The sequence below is a fragment of the Penaeus monodon genome, chromosome 26 (genome assembly GCF_015228065.2).
Source record: "Penaeus monodon isolate SGIC_2016 chromosome 26, NSTDA_Pmon_1, whole genome shotgun sequence".
Classification (NCBI taxonomy): domain Eukaryota; kingdom Metazoa; phylum Arthropoda; class Malacostraca; order Decapoda; family Penaeidae; genus Penaeus; species Penaeus monodon.
In genome coordinates, this window is record NC_051411.1 from 30676560 (window position 1) to 30686559 (window position 10000).

Below are 10000 nucleotides of genomic sequence, written 5' to 3' on the forward strand. Positions count from 1 at the left end.
AAACAGAGTTGTAACAAGCGGATCTGTGACGTGACGCGAGTGTGACGGCGCCTTTGGTCCTCCCAGCGTGACGGCTGAAGCGCTGAGACACGGCAGAGCGCGGGCCATATGACTCCCGCGATGCGCAAGGCTTCCTTTTCTCTTTTTTCTCTCCTTGTACTGCGTCTACTTCTCTATTTTCTCTCTCTCCCTCTCTCTCTCTCTCTCTCTCTCTCTCTCTCTCTCTCTCTCTCTCTCTCTCTCTCTCTCTCTCTCTCACACACACACACACACACACACACACACACACACACACCGCACACACACACACACGCACACACACACACACACGCACACACACACACACACACAACCTGTCTACGAAGAAACCAAGACCTTCAAATCATACACGTACATCACCTCCCCCCGGCGGATCTCAGGAGAGGGTCGTCGCCCCCCACTTCTGCGCCTCTCACAACGTACCTGCAACACAAAAATACATAATTAAGAGTCAGTTCTCCCTTTCATTAAGCGGCGGAGCTCATCAGCATAAAGTATTCACTCGTGGGCGCAATGAGCGTGCTCTTCGCTTTTCGATTACTATGGCTCTCTGTTTGTCTGTCTGTCTGTCGTAATGTATGTATGTATGTATGTATGTATGTATGTGTGTGTGTATGTATGCATGTACGCAATTATGTATGTATGTATGTATGTATGTATGTGTGGTTACGCTGAGCAGCCAACACGGTATATAACGTGACACACAGACTACGGCGGTGTCTTGTAAAACGAAACACAAACAAAACAATAAAAAACAAGAATAAAATCACCTTCTTGAAGTGTCTCCTCAGCAGCCTTACTTACACAAGCATATAACATCAAAGTTGTCAGACCAGCGAGGTCAGAGAAATAGAAAGCGTAAGATCGAGAGAGAGAGAGAGAGAGAGAGAGAGAGAGAGAGAGAGAGAGAGAGAGAGAGAGAGAGAGAGAGAGAGAGAGAGAGAGAAGGGAATAGAAGAGAGGGGGATGAAAAGGGAGAGGGAGAGACCGACCGACATAGAGAGAAAAAAAATAGCAACGACAATAACACACGTCACCTTAAAAAAGCCCCCCTCCCTCCACCCACACCCCCATGAAGGCCACACGTGTGTGTGTGGGGGGGGGGGCTAATTAGCAGCGAGACCCTCTGGCCTTCTCGGGCGGGCCGGATGTACGTAATGTATGGTACACTTTAAGGTCATAATGAACAGGAATTGGTCATGAAGAGGACGGCCATTACCTCCGTAAATTAATGGTGGGAAATCGCAGACCTTAAGACTTAATCTAAGGAGGACTTCTAGAACAATAGGGGGAGATTTCTATCGCTAAGTTAATGACCGGTAATGCGCTTTGCTATCTGGAAGGCTCACTGCGGGCTAATGAACGGAGGGTATGGGTAGAGGCGGGAGGGTATGGGTAGAGGCATGGGAGCAGAAAGGAGGCACCAAAATACAATTACCACCGACGCTGCTGATTTAAATATGTCAATCTACCTATCAATCAAGTCTACTGATATACCTATTTAGATTTATTTATTTATTTAGATCTATTTATCTTTTGTATACGAAATTATTAATTATAAATATCTATAAATTTTTTGGCCAATTTTGACGCAAGTGAAAGCATCGTCCATGAATTCTCCAGCCTACGAGAGTGTCAATGTTGCAAGTGATGCCTGTAGTAATGGTTTTGTGATGTATATGATGACTATGCATGATGCAAACGTTGAACTATATTCTCAGTAGGCTATAAAATGTATTATTTTTTGCAAGTTAATAACTGTTTTGACAAGCGCGGCCTTGAGACAAAACAGCAGACAGCATTTTCAGTAGCAATCTGCGACAGCAAAAGGCTGCCATTATTTTCGCCGCAAATCAAACGCTACAAACCCCGGGAGTAAAATTATAAGACATCTAGTTACTGACGTTTCCTACTAATCAAAAGAAATAAATAAGAGTACATACGTAAACATGTAACCAACCATTTGCAGGAAAAATAACACAAATACATTTAAAAGCAAAAGAGAAACCACTACTAACCTGGAGCACGCGTCCTGCGACCCGAGGCAGACCCGCCCACACACTCACCTTAACTTTTTGGGCGTCCTGGGCGCGAACTTGGGACTGTAGAGCACGAGCAGCCACGAGGTGGACGCGCCCTCCTCCACGTGCGAGTCCACGCACTGCGCCGTCGAGTGGCGGTGCTTGGCCCGGCTCACCACCTGCCGGAACAGCGTGGCCACCTGCAGCAGCTGCGAGTACCTCCGCACCACCTCCGTCAGCTTGTACTTGACCACCGCGCCACCGCTGCTGCCTCCGCCTCCGCCGCCGCCTCCACCTCCGCCGCCTCCGGATCCCGTGTGGGGCGCCATCTTCCTGGCTCACTGGGGAGCGACTTGGCCGATCGAGTCCTTACTATCCTCTCTTTATTTGTCCTTTATTTGTCGAGCTCGAGGAAGCCGTCCAACGCGAATCACTGGATGGTTTTTAATGTTTCCCTAGTTATTTCTTCTTCTTTTTTTTTCTCTTTTAGTCTAATGCCAAGTGACACCACAACGGTTGTGTGGAGGCGTGTCCCGTGCCGCCACACACAGGCTTCCACTCGCCTCCACCAAAAGTCCACATGTTCCAGAGAGCCGTCCACTCAGCATCCACTTCGAGAAGGAAGATGCTGCTGGAATTCGTTCAAGATAACTTCTTAAAAATGTTTTTAGTCTTTGTCTTTTCTGTTTTTCTTTTACCCTTTTCTCTTCAGGGCCTTTCTCAAACAACGTTTAATATTCGCAATCACGAACGACTAGCTCTCAGAAATGTATTTTCAAAGTAAATCTGAAATTTGAAGCATAATAATGAGAAGAAAATATATGTGCACACTTCAAAAGCCGCGACCAGATTTTGTCCCCTAATTCCACGAAAAAAAAGAAGTACAGAACACACGCACCTTCCTCCCCCTTTACCATCGCGAAAACAGCAATAAAGAGTGGAAAAGTAGCGGCAGTGGTAGAAGAAAATGGAAAAAAAACGAAGACGAAGGAGAAGCGAAATAAAAAATCCTCGATCGCTAGAGTTGAGTTATAGCAGCCTCATTCCACCCCCTCCCCCTGCGCCTCCTCCAGGCAAACCAACTCGCAACCGGTCCCGGATATTCGTTGCAGCGGAGGGCGGTGGCCGGATTAGACGCCCCAACCGGCCTCCTCCTCCTCCTCCTCCTCCTCCTGAGATCGCGTTCTCGACCAGCGTTGAAGTCTCCGCTCAGTCTTGAGGTAGTGGGCAGAGGGGGGGGGGAGGGGGTAAGGGAATCGTACAGAGGGTCGCTATATGCTGTATTTTGTCAGATTAAGGAGGTGTTCAGATATCTACAAAGCAAGTGAAAAGAGATAGATATATGAATGAATATTAATAAAAAAAATAATAAAATAATATAAAGGAAAACTACTCCATCATCTCACTGATAAGAATGACGCAATCCAGTTCGTTATCTCTACACGCCAACTGTCGATTACGGTCGGTGCCATGACATCCTTTCAGCCGTTTAAGGAAGTGAAGGAAGTGAGTGTAGTGACTGTAGTGACCGGCACTTCACTCTCGAGCCCATATGAGGGGGGGGGGTCGCTTAATGGAATTGCTTTCTCGGTCTGTAACAGGCAGGTAATGATGAGCGCGCGCGCACACACACACACACACACACACACACACACACACACACACACACACACACACACTTATTCTATGTCAGTCTCATTCTCTCCCTTTCTCTTAGTCTTTTGTTTTCTATTTCTCCTGCTACTCTCTCTTACGCTCACCCTTCCTCGCCATCTTCCCTATGTCCCTCTCTCTGTATCTGCATCTTCCTCCCCCCCTCTCTCTCCCCCCCCCTATCTCTGTCTCTCTCTCTCTCTCTCTCTCTCTCTCTCTCTCTCTCTCTCTCTCTCTCTATCTCTCTCTCTCTCTCTCTCTCTCCTCTCCCTCTCCCTCTCCCTCTCCCACTCCCACTCCCTCTCCCTCTCCCTCTCCCTCTCCCTCTCCCACTCCCACACCCACACCCACCCCTCCCCTCCCCTCCCCTCCCTCTCTCTCTCTCTCTCCCTCTCTCTCTCCCTCTCCCTCTCCCTCTCTCTCTCCCTCTCTTCCTCCCCCTCCCTCTTTCCTTTTCACCTCCTCTCTCTCCTCCCCCCTCCTCTCATAACAAACGCATATCGCATAATAATTCGGACACCCAAGCACAACAGCCCAGCCGAAATAACAGGTCCACCGCGAGCGCAATGAAGAGGAACAATAACACCGCTTAACACCCCCCTCTCCCCTACCCCCCACCCGTAACGACAGTGCAAAATGCATTACGCAACGAGCAACCTCATAAGGGCCAAACATTACGACGGTTGCGATACAAACCTAATAACGACGCGTGAGACGACAACCTTTTCGTCGTGTTTACCGGCCGGCAACTGCGGCATCAGGTGGGCGCTGCGACATATATGGGCGCCGGACACATTGCCTCTCGCTCGCCCATCTGCGCCCCGCTCGTAACATCAATCAAAAAGTGGCGGCAGGATCCCGTAGAGTGTTGCTCCAGGTTTATGTACAGGATGCCCGCTCGTATTTTTGTTTTTTTCTTTTTTTGTCTTTTATTTTTTTGGCCCCCCCCCCTTTTTTTTTTTTTTTTTTTTTACAGGATACCCGGTGGGATTTTTTTTTTTCTTTTTACATTTTTTTAATATCTCAGAGGAGGCGGGTGTGTGTGTGTGTGTGTGTGTGTGTGTGTGTGTGTGTGTGTGTGTGTGTGTGTGTGTGTGTGTGTGTGTGTGTGTGTGTGTGTGTGTGTTTTATCAAAAGAATATCTGATGCAACTATTGTGTCCTCATAAATGGACGATGGGAGCTTGTGCTTCCCATTCAAATTTTATTTTCAGGATGCAAATTTTCGGTTTCGTTTGCAGATGACATACGTTTTCGCCTTTTCACTATTTTCTTTCTATTTTATTAAGCTAATGTCTCTATATCTCTCTCCCCCTTCCCTTACTTCGTACCCTTTCTCTACTATCTCTCCATTCTCCTTTCATTTCATCCCCCCTTCATCGCCCTCCTTACCCATCCCTTCTCTTTCCCACATTGCGAACCGCATCCTCCCGCCCCACCATCGCATGACAGCTGCCGCTGCCTGTCTTCCCGCGTCGCCTCAGCCAGCACCTCATGACCGGCCGTCACCCCGGGAGTCATGCATGACAGAGCGCCGTCATGATCCGAGCGTCGCCACTTCCCCGCCGTCATGGCCGTCGCCGGGGTCCGCCGTCGCCGTGATTGAAGTTGCCAACTGCATACTGCATTTCCGTTGAAGGGTGACGTCGAGGGCAGAGGAACGCCAACCGACTGGGCCCGATTGCACTGCAATGGTCTTTCCGTTAGTGCTCATTCTCTCTCGCTCATTTTTTCCCCTCTCATTCTTATTCCTCCTCCTCCGCCTTCGTAGGAGCCACTTCCACCATATTCTTCTCCACTCCCTTTAATGTTCTTTCTTTTAGTCGGCGTATTTGCTTCCTCCTATCCCGTGTTCCCTGTTCCCTCCTTTTCTCCTCCTTTTCCACCCTCTTTATCCTTCTCCTCCTCTTCCTTCGTCATCCTCCAGGGCCCGGGGACGTCAACCAGGTGACTCACCGCCCCATGACTCCGCACGCAACGACTCCCAACCGTCTCGCTCCGCCCGCCACGCCCACCGCGCAGCAACGTTCTCATCACCTGCTCTTCTTACGCAAAATACGCGTAACGGACTCCACATTCTTTCGTTCTCTTTTCTTTTCCTTCCCTCTCTCTCTCCTCTCCGATTCATTCTTTCCCTAATTTTATCCTTTTCTCCTCCTCCTCTCTCTCTATCTCGCTCACTTTCCAGAGATATGTCGGTCAGCGGGTTGACGCCTCGTGACGCAACAACGTTTTCCGGCGCACGTTGAGCTCGTCGCTTGCCGCTGCATTCCGACTCCCACGCCCCTTCCCTGCCCCATCCCCCCTTCCCCATTCCCTTTCAACCCTATTATCCCTATCCTTCATCGCTACTCCCTCCCTATCCCGTCCACCTATTCCTACCACCATCCTTATTACCATCTAATCAATCCTCCTATTCCCATTCCTTATCCCCATCCCGTCCTTCTATCTCTATCCCTTATCCCTATTCCCATCCCCTCCCCCAATGCGCCCCCTCACACGTTTATTCAAGATTCCCTCCTCTCGCCCTTTCCCCGCCCATCCCCCCCCCTCTACTACGTCTTCCAATTTTTTTTTCCCTCTTCGGTTCGCAACTTCTTCACCAAACTTAGATAGAAGCAAAATACTAACATTAATAACTCGCAAACGGGAAACAGGAAAAAAAATGATCTCACTAAGAAGCTACGCGTTGATTGTACACTCCTGCCTCATGGGGTATGACGAACCCCATAGATCCTCATTTTCTCTTCCAACTCTCCCGCGATCCTAGTTGGTACTGGTACTTCATTTCAATACCCCCCCCCCCACCATCCCTCCCTTCGCCGATACCAGGACTCGACGCTTCCTCCCCCAGGCGAGCGAGATGGGAATCGCCGCCTAATGATAATGGCCTCCGCACCTTTACAATCGCGGTCTCGGGGATCCTCTGTACTCGCCTGTGCTATTCTTATTTCGAAGTTCTCCTCTTCTATAAATCTGTTCATACTTTGTTTATCTGTCAGCCTTACGCACGCACACACACAAGTACAAAATAAAGCCAATATTCTCAAAACGAGAGACAGGCAAAAGACAAAGAGAAAGAAGGAAAGCGAGAAAAAGAAACTAGACAACAAAAATGGAGACATTATCTAACCGACAACAGCAAAAAAAGATCCTCCGACACAGCAAAAATAAAACGAGGACCATGCCCGCGGACCGCACCGGGCAAGGCGGCCTCAGCGAGAGCAACAGACCGCAGAGCCAACACACCAGACCAGAACCGAACAGGACCCGCGTCCACTGCAGGCCTGTGGGGGGGGGGGTCCCTCGCGCTTAGCTGTCTTCTACGATGGGAAAGGAGGGGGGAGGAAGGAAGAAAAAAAAGGGAAAAATGAAGGCAGGGGAAGGAAGGAAGGAAGGAAGGAAGGAATGAAGGAAGGACGGAAACAGGATTCCTGACCACCTTTACTTTCTAACACATAAAAAATAGTAAGCTGCAGGGCATAAATACTAAACAAATCCAAATAAAATCACAGAAAGATCTCACACTCAGGACAAACACTCCTCCATCAAAATACAAACCGTCGAAAAGATAAGCACCATCTCCTAACATTTAAACGCAAGGAAAAGTAAGAAAGGTAAGAGTGTAACGCACAGCACCTGGTCTCACGAAATCCAAGTCGGGTTTCGACGCTTTCTTGACCCCAAGTCGACACTTCTTTCCACCTAAGATATTTTAAATCATTAATAGTTTGCTGGTTTTCATATCAACATTACTTCTGTGTCGGAAAAAAAACTATGGTCTCTCACTCTCTCTCTTGGTCATAATTTCTTTTCTTATTTTTTTTTTTCTTATTACTTACAGTACTTCTACCATCCCCATCCTTCTTTTCCCTGTTAAAAATCACGATTCATAAATAAATTAAATAGTAACTAAAATAAACAAAGAATCCCCTCCTCCCCCTTGAAAAAAGTCAGAGCAAAAACAGCACTTAGAGGAAGGCCGCGGCACTCAGCACTCGGCACGGGAGACGGCGAGCGGCGCATAGCAATGGCTTCCCCAAGTTTCCATTGGTATTTCAACAGCTACTTCCGAGGGCTAACTTCATGGCAGCTCCCTAATCTCGTTTACAGCTGCTGTCATTCTTAAGACTCGGACTTCCTGAGAACCGCCTTTGTTCCTTCTCTTGCCATTTTCGGGGATCCTCCTTTCTTATCAACGCCGCCAATGCCTACGACCTGTTATAACATAGTCAATATCGTCCATAGTATATGTCAGCTGGTATTCTTAACATCACAATCCTTAGAGCAATTCTCTATTAATTAGCCTATATATTCTAGAAGAAGAAGAAGAAGAAAAAACGAGGGAGGGGGGAGGATAGGGATGAAACGAAAAGGAGGAAGGAATGACGGGATAATGCGTTATGAAAAAAGAGGAAGGGACGGGAGGGAGAAGAACGAGACGAAAGAGCGGAACAGGAGGAGACGAAGGGAGGCAAGGGGTGGCCAACACGGCGCCACAAATTGCAACTTGCAAAGCCAAAGTTGCGAACCAGCTTTGGGTCCTTTGGCCAGGGTTCGTCACGCTAACACCTCCTCACTCTTATTCTCTTGGCCACTTCCTTTGCGATTTATTCTTCTTGCACTCCCCTCCCCCTTTTTTTATTTGCTCTGCTATCCCATTGTTTTCTTTTCCCTCTCCTTTCTGGCTTTTATCGTCGTTTACTTTTTCCTTTTCTCAACGACGGCATCCTGCAACCAACCCTCCAGAGGACCCCCCCCCCATCCCCCGACCGCCAACCCCCTCTCCTCACTCCCACAGGACAAGCCAAGCCAACCCTACCTCCAACCCCCTCCCCGCCTCCTGCAGGACAAAAGCGCCGGGCGGGGGATCTCCCTCAAGGCCGCACGCCCACGCCCGCGCCGCCCGACAGCCTCGCCCAAGATGCGATTTCCCGCCGATACTGTGGCATTGTCCCTCGGATCCTGAGCCCGACGAAGGAAGGGTAGAGGCGGGGGAGAAAAGGAAGAAATGGAAGGAGATAGAAGGGGGGAATGAAGACAAGGATGGATATGAGGGGGATGGAGGGAGAAGAGGAAGAGAAGAGGAAGGGGAGGAGGAGAAGGAGGAACAGGAGGAGGAGAAATAGAAGGAATAGGAGGAGGTGGAGGTAGATGAGGAATAGGAGGAGGAAGGAAGAGGAGGAAATGAAGGTGAAGGAGGTGGAGGAAAAGGAGGGGTAGGAGTAGAAGACGATTACAGACAGATGACAAAGTAAGAAAATGAAAAAGGAAAAGAAGAAAGTGGAAGAAAACGATAAAGAGGAGGGAAGAGGAAAAGAATATGGAAAAAAGAGAAAAAGAGATAGAAAGGCAGAACAAAAATAACAGGGGCTAAGGGGAAAATAAAACAATCACAAAAGAAGAAAACGAAAATGAAGAAAAGAGAAGTATAAAAAAGAAAAAAAAAAAACAAAAAACAAAACGATTGTCAAAAAAAAAAAAAAAAAAAAAAAAAAAGGAAAAAAAAAAGAAGCCTTGAACGAGCGCCGAGCTACGGAGGCCGAAGGACCAGCGCCCTGCCGCCCTCCGCCAGCGTCGCCTGCCTCAGCCCCTTCGCCCGGACCTTATCGCGAAGGAACACGACCTCCCCTGCGATCATCGGCCCTGATATGAAATAGACGGAGGGAGGAGGGAAGGGAGAAGAAGAAAGAGAAAGAGAAAGGAAAAGAAAATTAAGAGAGAGAGAGAGAGCGAGAGCGAGAGAGAGCGAGAGAGAGAGAGAGCGAGAGCGAAAGAGAGAGCGAAAGAGAGAGAGCGAGAGAAAGAGCGAGAGCGAGAGAGAGCAGCGGTGACCCGGGCCGCGGGCGAAGGGGAGCCGGGCGACGGGCAGAGGAGCAATCCGAGTGACAAGTGAGAGACAAGAGAATCCAATCAGCGTTGCGATCGCCTCGCCGGCCGTTGCACAAGTGGCAGCGCCGTATCGGGGGCAATCGGCCCTGGCGTCGTTAACTCATTGCCTCCTATTATTCGCCTTCACCTCTTGCCCCCACCCTCCCCTCTCCCCCTCCAGCCCTCAACGACCCTCCTTCCCCCACTCTCCCCCTCCCCTACCCCCTTGCCCCCTCTCCCCCTCCCCTTCCCCCTCTCTCCCTCCCTTACCCCCTTGCCTCCTCTCCCCCTCCCCTATCGCCTACCCCCTTCTCCCTCTCCCCCTCCCCTCCCCTTCGCCCCCTCCTCCTCTATCTCTCCATCTATCTATCACTCGATCTCACCTCCTCCTCCTCCCCGAACACCCAACCATTTACC

General features: G+C 49.3%; 1 pseudogene; it reads right to left on the reverse strand.

The window, feature by feature from the left end:
• Positions 1-310: 310 nt before the first annotated feature.
• The window catches only part of LOC119590075, a 47945-nt pseudogene continuing 38255 nt past the window's right edge, over positions 311-10000 (reverse strand).